We start from the raw sequence: 14791 nt of genomic DNA, 5'->3' as shown, positions 1-14791 counted from the left end.
CTAGAGCCCACCCCCAACTTCTCATGCTGGGAGGCTGCATATTTCCATTCCTTTTTCTGCCCCTCTGGGCTTCACTCCTCATCCTCTCCCCCCATACCTGATCCTAATCCACCTTTTCTCTCCATCTCCAACATTCTACCATTCCTTCTGTCTTCCATGATTATTTTGTTCTCTCTTCTAAGTGGGATTGAAGCATCCTCACCTGGGACTTCCTTCTTGTTAAGCTTGTTAAGATCTGACAGGTTGTATCCTAGGTATTCGGTATATTTTGTCTAATAACCACTTATCAGTGAGTACATACCATCCATGTCATGTTTGGTCTGGATTACCTCACTCAGGATGATATTTTCTCATTCTATCCATTTCCCGTAAAATTCATGATGTCCTCGTTTTTAATAGCTGAAGAGTATTCCACTGTGTAAATGAACCACATTTTCTGTATCCATTCTTCAGTTGAGGGACATCTGGTTGTTTTCAGCTTCTGGCTATTATGAATAAGACTGCAACAAAGAGGGTGGATCATGTGTCCTTGTGATATGGTGGGGCATGTTTTGGGCATATGCCCAGGAGTAGTATTGGTGGTTCTTCAGGTGGAATTATTTCCAATTTTCTGAGGAAACACCAGATTGATTTCTAGAATGGTTGTACCAGTTTACAATCTCATCAGCAATGGAGGAGTGTTTCTCTTTTTTCACATCCTAGCCAGCATGTGCTGTCACTTGAGTTTTTGATCTTAGCCATTTTGAATGATATGAGGTGGAACATCAGGGTCATTTTAATTTGCATTTCTCTGATGACTAAGGACTTTGAACATTTCTTTCAGTGCTTCTCTGCCATTTAAAATTTCTCTGTTGTGAATTCTTTGTTTAGCTCTGTACCCCATTTTTAAAATCGTGTTATTTGGGTTTTTTTGGAGGTTAACTTCTTGTTCTTTATATATTTTGGATATTAGCCCTCTATTAGATGTAGGGTTAATGAAGATTTTCCCCCCAATTTCTACGCTGCCGATTTGTCCTATTGACAGTATTCTTTGCCTTACAGAAGTGTTTCAGTTTCATGAGGTCTCATTTATCAATTGTTGATCTTAGAGTTTGAACCATTGATGTTCTGTTCAGAAAAATTTCCCCTGTGCCAAATGGATTCAAGGTTATTTCCCACTTTCTCCTCTATTATACTTAGTATATCTGGTTTTATGTAGAGGTACTTGATGTATAAGATAATAAATATGGTTCTATTTTTATTCTTCTACATACAGATCACTAGTTAGACAAACACCATTTATTGAATATGCTTTCTTTTTTCCACCATATGTGTTTGTCTTCCTTTTCAAAGATCAAGTACCCATAGGTGTTTGGGTTTATTTCTGGTTTTTTGATTCTATTCCATTGATTTACCTGCCTGTCTTTGTACTAATACCATATACAGAGACACAATTATCACTATTGCAAAGTAATAGAACTTGAAGTCAGGGATCAGGCATGATTCTCCCAAAAGATCTTTTATTGTTGAGAGTTGTTTTGGCTATCCTTGGTTTGTTTGCTTGTTTGTTTGTTTTGTTTTCCATATGAATTTGAGAAGTTCTCTTTCAATATCTGTGAAGAGTTGTGTTGGAATTTCGATGCATTGAATCTATACATTGTTCTTTGTAAGATGACCATTTTTACTATGTTAATCTTACCAATCCATGAGCATGGGAGATTTTGTGTCTCCTGAGGGCAACTTTGATTTCTTTCTTCAGGAATTTGAAGTACTTGTCATATAGATCTTTTATTTGCTTAATAAGTGTTACAAGAAGATATATGCTATTTGTGGCTATTGTAAAGGGTGTTGTTTCCCTAATTTCTTTTTTATCCCATTTATCATTAGTATAAAGGAAGACTACTTAATTGAGTTATTTTATACTCTGCCACTTAGCTGAGATTGTTTATCAGCTGTAGGACTTCTCTGGTGGAATTTGGGGGTTTGCTCATATATACTATCATATCATCTGTAAATACTGATACTTTGACTTCTTCTTTAATTTGCACCCACTTAATTTCCTTTTGTTGTCTTATAGCCCTGGTTAGAACTTCAAGTAGTGTATTGAGTAGATAGGGAGAGAGTGGGCAGCCTTGTCTTGTCACCGATTAATGTTTTATAAAGATATTTGGCTATATTGTGGAACATGGACTGTGTGGAGAAAGAGTAAAAGTTGCACATGGATGATGACAGTGATTATGAAATGAATGATTCATGTAGATAATTATGAGAAATAGATAGAGCCTTATAGTATTATAACTGAAATTGGTTTCTGCGCAGATCGGAAGTATTGGCAGGTAAAAGACTGAGTAGGGACATTTGCTACCAATACTGAAAACCTGTATTCATGGAAAAAAAGCTGAGTTACATTGGAAAGGAATGAGCAACAACTTTGCCCATATTCTGAAGAGTCAGGAAGAAGCCTAGCAGTGACCAGAAAATGCCAACAGAATGGATCATTTAGGGGACAGATTACAGATTAGAAGTTTCTTAGGAAAGTTAGCATGAGGAGGACAGCCCAGAGATGGCCTTTATCTGCCTCACACCCTTCCTTATCAGCCATGATTAATTCTCTCTCATGCTTTGTGTGTGTTATATTGTACCCGGATGTACATTCGCTTACCTCTGTGTATATATTTAGGGTAAGATCTGCAGATAAAGCTAAAGTCTATGTGAATTATGAAAGAAGATATAAAGCCTTGTTTTTTAATCTTTAAATCTATTATAAATTTTGTTTCTTTTTGTGACAGAAAATACATAAAATTATAATTACTACTGAAATTTTGAAATCCACCTTGAAGCTCTAAAGTTTCTGAATGGCCGTCCTAACTGTACCAAAGTTCATTGAGATGAATAAACTTTGGTTTGGCTAATCTTGCTACATGGGATATTTAAAAATTGATTTGCAAATTCCTTACAATAACGACATTTTTAAATTAAAAATATTGTGGTTAAAAGATAATTTACAATGAGATTAAAATCCTCCTAGAAAGAGGTTTTAGTATAAATAATCTTAATATGTTTAATAAGTGCAGACCCTATCTTTACACTCTGTTCTTCAATGGATAGCGATAAGGCTTAATACATGGAGTAGTCAGGCTATAGTGAGATAGTTAGTTCCTCAGAGACCATCTCAGAACCTCAATGCTTTCTCACTACCTAAAAACTCTTCTGCAATGCAAACAGGAACCGAGGATGAAAGAGAGTTACCTGTTACCTGTCCGTCTTCCACCTGGATCCAGCTTTGCTCAGGTTACAGGATTGCTCTTCAGTTTGCATTCCTAGCCTCTTCCTGAGGAGAGCACAGCGCTGCAACTGTAACAAAGTGTGTTTAAACATTACACATCTATCATTTTTAAATGAAAATGCTGGCAGAAGCTCAAATACCCACCTCTGAGTACTATTTAGGACAGTTGATGGTTTGCTACTTAGAAATTGATTTGCATATTTTCTTTTCTTTTTTTTTTTTAATTCTTTTTTTTTCTGGAGCTGGGGACCGAACCTAGGGCCTTGCACTTGCTAGGCAAGCGCTCTACCACTGAGCTAAATCCCCAACCCCATTTGCATGTTTTCATTTTGGAATGCAAGATGCAGTGGCCTCAGTTTTCCATTAATTAGTATTTTGTTTCCTCAAACCTAACCAGTCTAATTTAAGAGCACCAAGTTTCTATTAAATATTGCTTACTATGGATTAAAACTTCTTCATGAAAATATCTTTATGTATTAAGTAAATTTTACTTTCTTATTGAAAGAGAAGAAATCATAGCCATACTTAAAGTATAAAATAACCATTCGTATGATAGCATTTTCTAGTGATCATAGTGCACTATATTCGGGCAGAGATGATATTCTTATTTTATGTAGGGAACACTGTATACTAAATCCTTCACATGATTCTGTTACACACAGTAGTCGTGGCCCCAGGCCTGCGGTACTAATATTTTATAATCAACAGCTTCTCTATTTGGTATAGCAATGTAGCAGTTAACTCATGTTTGATCCCCTATGGAGGAGCTAGAGAAAGGACTGAAGCAGCTGGAGTTTGCAACTCAAAGGAAGAACAACAATATCCACCAACCAGACTCTTCCACCCCCACCCCGAGCTCCCAGGGACTAAACCACCAACCAAAAACTATACTTGAAGGGACCCATGGCTCCAGCAGCATATGTAGCAGAGGGTAGCCTTGTCAGACATTGATTAGAGGAGAGGCCCTTGGTCCTGGGAAGGCTCAATACCCTAGTATAGGGAAAAGCCAAGGCAGGGAGGTGGGAGTGGGTGGGTGGGGAGGGGAGCATCCTCATAGAAGCAGGAGGAGGGAGTATGGAATAGGGCTTTTCCAGAGGGGAAACTGAGAAAGGGGAAATATAAATAAATAAATATCCAATTAAAAAACAATGCTGAAGAGAAGAAAGCACTTGAAATGCGCTCACTAACTTTGAATCACCATCGAATTCTACAATTAGCTTGTTTGAGATAATTCAATTGAAGGCTGCTTTCTGGAGTGGGAGGTAGAAGGACTCTGACTCCACTATTGGCTAGGTCACTTAAAAAAATCAATTGCTAGTATAAAAGAACCATTTCAATTAGTGTACAATCAACTGGAAACAAAGTCCTGAGAACTCTCTTTGAAAGTAATGAGATTAGCATTGGTCACTGTTGATTTATTTCTGATTATTTAAGAGTATGTAATTGTCGTATGCTGACTGAGGGCTAAGCTTTGTATTCACTTCAGTAAGACTGTTGATCTTACATGATAAGATGAGCAATTTCCCAGATAGATTTTTCTTTTTATACATATTTGAAAGAACATTGATAATTAGAACTTTAATTTTAATTATTTATTCTTATATGATTTCCCACACATATAAAATGTTCTGTAATCAATGTCCCTATTATCCTCTCTGTTATCCTTTCCCCCACCGAATCTCTTCTTAAATCCTCATCTCCCTCCTTGTCCATTGTTTTGTGACCAACCATACTGAATTAGAGTAGGCTACATGAGCATTGGTAGAGTGTTATTTGATTCAGTGGGCATAATGACTCCATTGCATACTTCTGAGGAATATGGCTCCTTCTCCCCTGTCAATCTTTAACTCTCGGCAGTCCATTGGGAAGACATGAGACTTTATGAGCACCTTCTCCACTTGCAATGGAATGCATGTGGGACCAGTCTAGGATAGGTTTTCTGTAGTTACCATTACACAGTGAGTTCATGCGTGCAGCAGCTATGACGAGAAGATAGTATTTTGTAGCATTCCATCTGTGATGGTTTCAAGAGAATGGCCTCCATAGGTTCTTCTGTGTGAATGCTTGGTCTCCAGTTGCTCCAGTGTTTGGGGAGGATTGAGAAGTATGTCCTTGTTGGAGGAGATGTTTGAGGTTGCAAAAGCTCCTGCCATTCCTAGTTAGTTCTCTCTGCGCCTCCCAGTTGGTATCTTGACATATAGGTTTTAGTTTGACCAGCTTGCCTTCTGTCATGTACCCAACATGATGGTCATGGACTCAATTAAAAGATGGGAAATTAAATGCTTGCATAAATTTCTCTTGCTGGGGAGAGGTCCTTGGTCCTGTCAAGGCTAGATGTCACAGTGTAGGGGAATGCTAGGGTGGGGAAGAGGGAGGGAGTTGGCGGGTGGATGAGGGAACACCCTCATAGAAGCAGGGGAGAGGGGAAGGGATAGGAGGTTACCAGAGGGGATACCAGGAAAGGGAATATAACATTTGAAATATAAATAAAGAAAATATCTAATCAAAGGGGAAAAATGTCCCAGGTCATTGTGCTTTGTCACAGCAGTAGAAAAGTAAGATACCTTCCCATTCTCTAACTCTAATACTCTCTCTATCTTCTCAGATTTCATAAGAAATGGAGTCCATTTGGATTTAAATTATTGCAGAAATTATGAAATACAGAAATGATTATATAGTGCATTATTGTTAGGGTTATTCTTGCCAACTTGATTGGGTTGAGGGATGCTTCAGCAATTAGCAAGCCATGTGTCCTCATGTGTTAGTGAGGAGGTTTCCATGGGTATTAAATCATCCGGGCTCTGACTGACCTACTAACCTCAGCAGTTAAGTACAGTGCTGAGAGATGGTAGAACTGTGGAGGATGGGACATGGTTGAAGGAAGGAGGTCACACCATTGAAAGCTACATTTACCATATTTTACCCTGGCTTCCTCGTGTTACTGTTTTACTCTGCTTCCTGTTCATCATGACATGAGTCATTCTGTCATCATTCTCTCCCACTCCAGAGCTCTGGAACCTCTGAAATTGGGACCTCATCTTAATCTTTCCTTATCATAAATCTTGCTTATCTGGTGTTTGGAGGCTAGTAAAAGTGACGACTATATTAAGTGACAAATGTAATGCTTTTAAGACCATCCCCTAAGTATCCACTGAGTAATTTCAAATAACAACAAAACAAAGACAAAACAAAACAAAAAACATAACAAGAAAACCCAGACAACAACAAAAATCTAACCCAAATTTTCTCCAATCTTCACAAAATATGTATACCATAATAACACAACATAACAAGAAACAGAGGTAAAGAGTTTGCAAAGCAAGTGACCGAATTAACATACTAAGCCAGTGGAATGTTTCCTGAAGACTTGCATTGATGACTTTTCAAATACCGTGTTTGATAATTGTCTGTTTCTATGAAGATGTGTTAGTTTAACCAGTATTTTTAGTTCTTCTCTTACTGTTAGTGGCTTGGCCTCCTACAGCGAGGATGCTGCCTCAGTCTACTGAAATGTCTTGATGTACTGACCGCTTATCTTTACTTTCCAGTAAATTATTCAACAGTATCTTATTAGTAATTTTCTCACTTGGCCTCGGAACACTCACCTATACAGCTTACTTCCTCTCTTTGTTCCTGTGCCCTGATTTCTTAGCAGTTTCTCTGACTACTCTCATCATAGGATCTTTACCTTTCTCCTTCTCTCACTTCTTTAAAAGTTATTTTGAGATACCACACAATTGCCTTCTTTTTCTTTCCTTTCACTGCCCCAGACACTCTCATGACTTTATGATAACCAACTATTTATCTCCTTCCAACATATTTCCTCTAAACCTCAGATAACTTTAACTTACTCTCATATGCAAACAACATGAAGGTTCAAATTCAGGATGGCCATGAAAACTCCATCCTCCTTGGAAGACCCTCTTCCTCTGATTTGCATCCTGTATGCTCATTCGCAGTTCTTTAAGCCTGTAACTTGGTTAGCACTTTACTTACACCTATGCCGGTATAAGAACCCTTCAATGCAATCTTAAGGTTTTCTCCTACCTTTTTGTTTTTCTCCGTTATCTCATAATTGTATATGTAGAATAAAGCAACAGGTTTTTTTTATTGTTTTTAACTTTGTCTAGTGTGCATCAGTTTTCTATAGCTACCGTCTCCAGTTACTCTCTTGCATCTTTTGGCAATATGTTGTGCTTGTCTCTGGTATCCACCATTATTCTTGAGAAGTCACTAGACATCTTTTGTGGAAGAATCCAGTAACCAATTAGCAGTCCTTCAGCACACTGGATAGGCTACTAACTCTTTGAAAAAACATTCAGTTACCTCCATGTGATTATAATGAAATCCAATCACCTGGGGTTGTTTGTTTGTTTTGTTTTGTTTTGGATTACATTTTTTATGTAAATTTGACAACATGCTAAAGGTATTCTAAAATGCAAATCAGTACACTCAATATATTACCTCTTAGAAAAGGTCTACAGATTTTAAACATCCATAACAAGGCAAGGCTGCAGGACACATAGATGCAGAGAGTTTTCTTTACAAAGAATGTGAAGTAATTCACCCATCAATTCCTGGGTGCATGAAGGCAGCAGGGAAAATGAAGGGACTGGGAGAGCCTATGATGCAATGGCTGTGTTTTATTGGACTCCTGCTATCATTTAGATGTAAATTTCCCCTGAAATCCTTTGTGTTGCATGCTTTATCCCCAGAATGGCATTATTTGAGGATGTTGACATTTTGAGACACGACATCTAATTGATATTTAGTTTATTAATTGAAACCCTGAGAAAGACAGGTAGATTCCAGCCTCTTGTCATTTGTATTCTTAGCCACAGGTTAAGCCTTTTGCTTCACCATTCATCTTTACACTATTGCTATCTGGCAATCCCGTTGAAGGCTTAAAAGCAGTGGCTCCTCCTTATCATGAGTAAGAATCATTAATACCCCGATCCCAACTAGACCTTTCTCTGCAGAAATTTGTTCTAGTAATTGGAAGACGACTTAACACAACTCCCCAAGTCAAAAAGATTGTATCCTTGAACACTCTTCTCTTGTTCCACCAACTACATGGCTTAGGGATTGACCTATCAGGGATGACAGGAAGGAAGAAATGCCAGACACATGCACAGAAAATCTGGGATCTGTAAGCCATCCACTCTGATGGAGTCAAACCATTGCAAACCAAGGAACTCAGAACATTTAATACATTGGATTGAGGAGGGGGGTTTATTGTAAGCAGTGCATTGAGAAATCAGAGAGTCACTTTATAGAGCTGAACAAGAAAACAGAAGTGTGTTTAGCTGATCTCTGTAGGAGGTCTTTATGGGGAGCAGCCACAGGCTGTGTGTGAACAGCCAAGAGGAAGGAGATGTGGTCAACATTTTGTTAACACATTGTTAAGATCCACACGGGAGGAGGGAAAGCTTTGCCATTGTGCTGGGTCTGACGTATTGAGGTTCTTGCCATGCTCATATCACACAATCCACAAGCATTCCTAACTCATCTGCTCCTTGCACACCTCCATAGCACTTGTGTTCTGTCCCCAAATCCCTAGATTATTCTACGCTCATTCTTTCTGATCAGGCCATTACATCCTTAACTGATTTCAGTATGTAGGCTCTGTCTGTCATTATGTAGCCGGTAATTTCCAGTGTCCCCTTTGTTAATCTTGTTTTCTTTCATTTTTCTATGTGCTTTGGGGGAAACAAAATGACTAGGTGTATCCATATATCTACTGAAATTCATAATTCTCTCACCCTCCTTTGAATATGATTTTGAGAGATGATGGTAGCCTAAAGTCATCCAAATCACCCACCCACCCGATTAACCAATCAAAAGCAGTCTTTCATGTTTGCCCATATCTGGTTGTGTGATAGGAATGAAGGAGAGTACCAGCTTTCCCTGGGAAAGCATCAGAATTTGACAACTCTTGCCTCAAGGTCTCAAGTGTCTCTGTAATGCTTGTTATCAGCACTCCTTGCCATATGTAGTGTTTGAATAGCTCACTCATACATGCATAATCTTAGCTTTCCGCAGGTAAATGATGAGTCCATGATGCTTTACTCTTTCAATAAATTTACTCTAACCACTCAACACCAACTTTATGAATGGGCTTTGAAGATTTAAGATGTCGGAGCAGAACAGTTCCCAGATGTGTTTTTTTGCAGTGCAGTGGTACTTAAGCAGATGGCCTCCTGCAGCTTACGAACAGTTAAGGCACCTACAAAGAAGGCTGTCTTATGAGGGAAGATGGTTGAGGGGGACCAGCTCAGGTATTTCTTAGGCATAGACTTTTAAAGAAGAGAGATCAAGATCCGTGTAAAATTTCATCAAGAACTAAGCCATCTGAGAGATCTGTACAAATTAAAATATACATTTTAATAACTGTAAATATAGCAAGTCTTATGAATGTAAATTTTGTGTTTATTTTGTGCTTCACGCTGATGTGGTGGAACCATAATCAGTTTCATTAGATATAGAACTAATCATGAATTTTATATTAATGAATTGAAATAGGTATATCTTCATGGAGGGGTCAGCAACTATTTCTGAAAATTATAATTTTGAAATTTTACAGTGTGAAATTTATTATGACTAGACCTAAGTCCCAATAAACAGGCCATGGAATCCTATTTAACTTTCTTTAATAGTTTCTCTCCTTTCATCTTATAAAGTGAGCTTTCAACTGTGCAAGTCTAAACTCAATTTATAAAATAGACATAGCAAAGCAAGATAACTTACCTTTGCCTTACGAATCCTAGGAAATTTCTACTCTAAACTTCCACATTTAATAAGGAAAGCTTTTCAAAGGCTACAGGGATACAGTACCAGGGACGATGGCTAAACTGTCTGGAAAATAAGTACATTCTTAAAGCATTTTATAAATTTTATAAATTTTGAAAAACTTAGTACTGTGAATTTCAAAATACTTATTTGTATCCATTCAAATATAGGCAGAAATTTAGTTTCATAATATGCTATCGTGAAAAAATAAACAAAACATAATTCAAATATATAAAAATAAGTTATTTGTACTTAGTTTCAGTTTTTAGGTAATCATATATATATATATATATATATTCTTTAAAACAAATTACTTATATATTTTATTTTATATGTGTAGTAGGTATGTATGTGTACCACATTTATGTTTGCATAACAGTAGAAGGTACCAGATTCCTTTGACCTGGACTTTACAAGGGATTGAGAAATGTTATATGGGTGCTAGGAAAAGAATCTGAATCCTCTGTGTGAGAAGCAAGTGCTCATAACTCTTAAACTTTCTCTCCAGAGCTACATATGAATATTTTCACTGACAAGGATTTGACAATAATATTAATCCATATAACCGAGAGTTCAGTATCTTTACCCAACTCTTTAACAGCATTCCCATTCATAAAAAGTCTAACAAGGGTGGATCATGTGGTTTCTCATTTTAGTTTATTCTAAGACTTCTTTCTTTGAGATTTTCAAATGGACGGCAACCATCAAGGTTTTTCCACTTAAAATTAGTCTTTATATCCAAGACTACTGTGAACTGTTTGTGTACAACCTCCATTTACCATAAAATACAATAGCATTAATAAAATTGCGTGAATAAAATTAATAGTTAATTTGATCACTACATATAAATATAGGAAAGCAAGTCTCTCAAAATACCATGTACTAATAATAACTAAAGTTATCAAGATAAATTATTATTTTTATCTTGAATTTAATCTTGGACTGTTGTAATTTTGTGTGCATTAACCTACCCGTCTGTTCAATCCTCTGGCAGGCGTTGTTATTACCTTCTGCTCTGTGTGCTCAGCATTCTCATATACATAAGGATACAGAACTGAGAAAACAAAAACACTGATAATAACCATTTATTAATTAACTGGTTTGCTTCCAAGGCAAGTGGTGAGTAAAGACTAAAATCATTTTATTTCTCTAACAAATATATTTGAAATTCTAGCATAAAATAAGAGATCTCCTGTTTATTTTAATATGGTCAAGACTGGTTTTGCCACTTTTCAAGAACTAGTATAAACCACAAAATGAGCAAAGAGAAAAACAAGTATTTACATAATAGTCAAAGAAAAAAAGATTCCACTTTTTAGAATTTATAGTAAGATTTTCCCCCAGCTTCATCAAATACATATACAGTTCCAAGACCTTAGAAAATGTCTCATACCAATTAAAATTAGAATTAATTTTCAGAGGTCATTATAATGAAGTGATGTTATTTAATCAGAACATATTAACAGTATGTTTGAAACAATATGATGAGTTGCTTATAGTGGAAGTGATATATGGTTGAAAGAAATGGTGGGCAATCTAATATTGCTGTAATGATTTCTTTTTGGAAAATATATCCTTAGACATTGGTGGAATTACTCAACTTCTATTCATTTCCCTGTTATGCCAAACTTATGATATTCCCTTTGCAAAGGCATGTCACTTGGCAATACCCAAAGTCAAGCAGTAGATAATTCTATTCTTGTCAGTGATAGAAGTAGAGGAGGTTGTAAATAATTTTTGAAGCATGTTCTATTCTACTAAAATATTAACACAAATAATAAATGTGGTTCTTTGAAAAGGTTGTGCACAGAAACAATTCGGACCAACGCTATTGTTTAATAATCCCTCTATATTTCCCAAAGTGTTATGCATTTCCAATTGTTTTTGTTGTTAGGCAAATTTTTATACTTGTGAAAACTGTATACTTAGAATTTATTTGATGGAAATATTCTGATCTGCAGAAATCATCATAGAAGTAATACTTCTGGGAGTTTTGTTGACAATCATGTTACTGTGTTGATGGGAAAAAAAGCCCTTGGAATTAAAGACACGATTTCTAAGTCATATACTCATTTATTTTAACAAATTAAAATGTATTCTAAATTACTTACAAAAATTATATTTGAAAACTAGAAAACTAGTGTGAGCTACAAATGAAATAGGGTTTTGATGTTAAACATTCAGACTGGTTTTTTCTTTCTTTTTTTTTTTTGGATTGGTTCATTAAAATGTAATTATAACATCAGTGGAAAAACATGTGATATAATTAAATCATTTAGATAATCATTTCTTAAGGTCTTAATATCCTGCATTTCACACTCCATAGCGGTAGATAAGAACTCTCTGTAAACACAGTTCATTATGAGTACTTTACTCTTCTAAAATGGTAGAGAATTTAAAATTATCCATTAGCACATCACAGCAATACATTGGCCTGATACAAACGTGATGTGTTTATCAATAATACAAGGCACAGAGAGACGACAATCAGAACATTTGCAACTATAGCAGGTACTTAACAACTTTTCTCTTTTCACCTTTCGCAAAATGTGGTTGACTTTATAAATCGCCTAGATCAAGTTTCAATCTAGTTATAAATATTTATACCCTTCGTTCATAGCACAGCAACATTTTCAAGTATCGATTGCTTATGTCTTCTGTGCTACATTACAGTTTGTTGATCTAAAGTATTAAACCTAACAGTTTCTAAGAACTAGTACTGATGTCGCTGTTTCCCCCATCTCCCCACCGCCACACTCTTCAAAACACTGAAGATTCATCAGTGGAAATGGAAATGATAATTGAGTTATTGGAAAGGAAAACTCTTGGCCACTCATTATTTCTCAGCGAAACCATTGCTCGATAGATGATAAACTGAAGTATTTTGGGGAAGTATTTTTCAAGTATCTCACAGGCATGTCCAACCTAAATATTTATGAAATCGATTAGAGAAAGAAAAAAGCCATTCAATGTTATTCAATTTTGTGTAGCCATGCATGCCTACAAGTCCATTTAGTTCTTATCCCTTACTTCACCTTTGTACTACTTAAGCTGTTAAGCTCTCAACAAGAACCGCAAAGTCTGATCTGTTTCCACCCCTATCATGTCCGCATTTTCATCGACACTCTAGCCTTGTTCATCTGGTTTCTAAACATCCGGCACTCTCAGAGATCCCAGTCAATGCTGTAAATTACTTCACTGAGTACTTACCTACCTGCTTTTATGCTACTTCGATTTTAGCCCTAGTGGCCATTAAGTCAAGTGGAAAGATCGGCATGGACTACTTCGACATTACCCCACAGAGTAAAGAATGTATACTAGGGCTTAAAATGTGGTCAATTTTGTAGTGTCCCTCCTCTAACTAACTGACTGTGGATTACCTTATTATACCACACGCCTCAATGGAAAACCTTCCATTTTTGTTTGTTTTTGTAGCTAATGATTAGACACACGGTGCGTTTTAAGGTTACATCCGTGTCTGCTGGGGACACAGAAGCTGGACACAGGGTGACAGCTAATTTTGTTTAGATCATTAAAACAGGTCCGGAGTAGGAATGATAGAAATGAGTAGCAGCAGAAAGATACACCTTTGGAAAGTGGCACACGGGGAACTGCAAAAATCTCTTCTTTCATTCACCACCCTGGATTTCCTGAAATTCACATCTGTTGTGTGGTACTGAAGCAATAGCTGTGCTAGCACCATTACGAACAGCATTTAAAAACAAATTGTGCATATACGAAGTACACAGAAAGACATTGTGATCAAAGCCTGATTCGGACCAGAGAACAAGGGAAGACGTAAAGAAGGAAACCAAGAACTGTTAACGTGAAAGGATGGGCCATTAGAGGTGAGTGGTTTTTACTGTATTTACTCAAAGCCTACAGCAGAATTTCATAAGCTCTCTTCTCAACATCAATATAAGAAACACAGAATAGTTTTGGAAATGTTCCTTCATTTCTATTTTCCTGATAGTAAGGTTGAGAGTAGAACACTTTGTTTCGACATCTACTATATAGACTCTGCCACTGCCTCTAAGTCCAGACTGCAGAGTTGGGTGGTAAAATGTACGTTTCTTTCCCATTTTTTCAAATCTCACTTTGACCTTGTTCCATCTTCCGCACTCAATCACCCCTCTAATTTCTACTCTTAGGCTGTGAACACTGTCATTTTTAATATCATTAGTACAGGACAAATGTAAGTGTTCTTGAACAACTGAGTTTATGCCATAGAGGGGTTATCTCTAAAATTATGGCAAACATTGGGAGTGTGAAGTCCAATAACCTTAAAATACAAAAATCACTTGCAGTTATGTGGTTGGAAGCAGTTGTGTGCTATTTGTATCAGGGATGAGAGTTATGCCAATAATGCTCAATTATATGATAGCACTGTAGATTAGGAAGGAAAATAACTGTTTACATGGATCGGCCAGTAAATTCTTTTTCTTTTTATTATCCAATGCATGTTCACAGACTGCTTACCTACATCCGAATTTTCAGCCTACACATTGAGGGGGATCTCTCATTTCCCCATCCTGTAAACAGATGTGGTTTTTATTCCTTCTTTATTTCCTTCTCATTGAACTCCTCATTTGAGATTTTCACTTGATTTAATTTAACTTTTTAACGGTAGGTACATCTGTTCCTGTCTGTATCTGGTTGTCATTTTAATGGTTTGCCTAGAAGCGGAAACTGATAGAAGTATATTTTTCTTGATGTTCCCTTTCCTTTGTTCTAGAT

This window comes from Rattus rattus, chromosome 12, assembly GCF_011064425.1.
Source record: "Rattus rattus isolate New Zealand chromosome 12, Rrattus_CSIRO_v1, whole genome shotgun sequence".
In the NCBI taxonomy this organism is placed as follows: domain Eukaryota; kingdom Metazoa; phylum Chordata; class Mammalia; order Rodentia; family Muridae; genus Rattus; species Rattus rattus.
Note: the sequence above shows the minus strand (reverse complement) of the source record.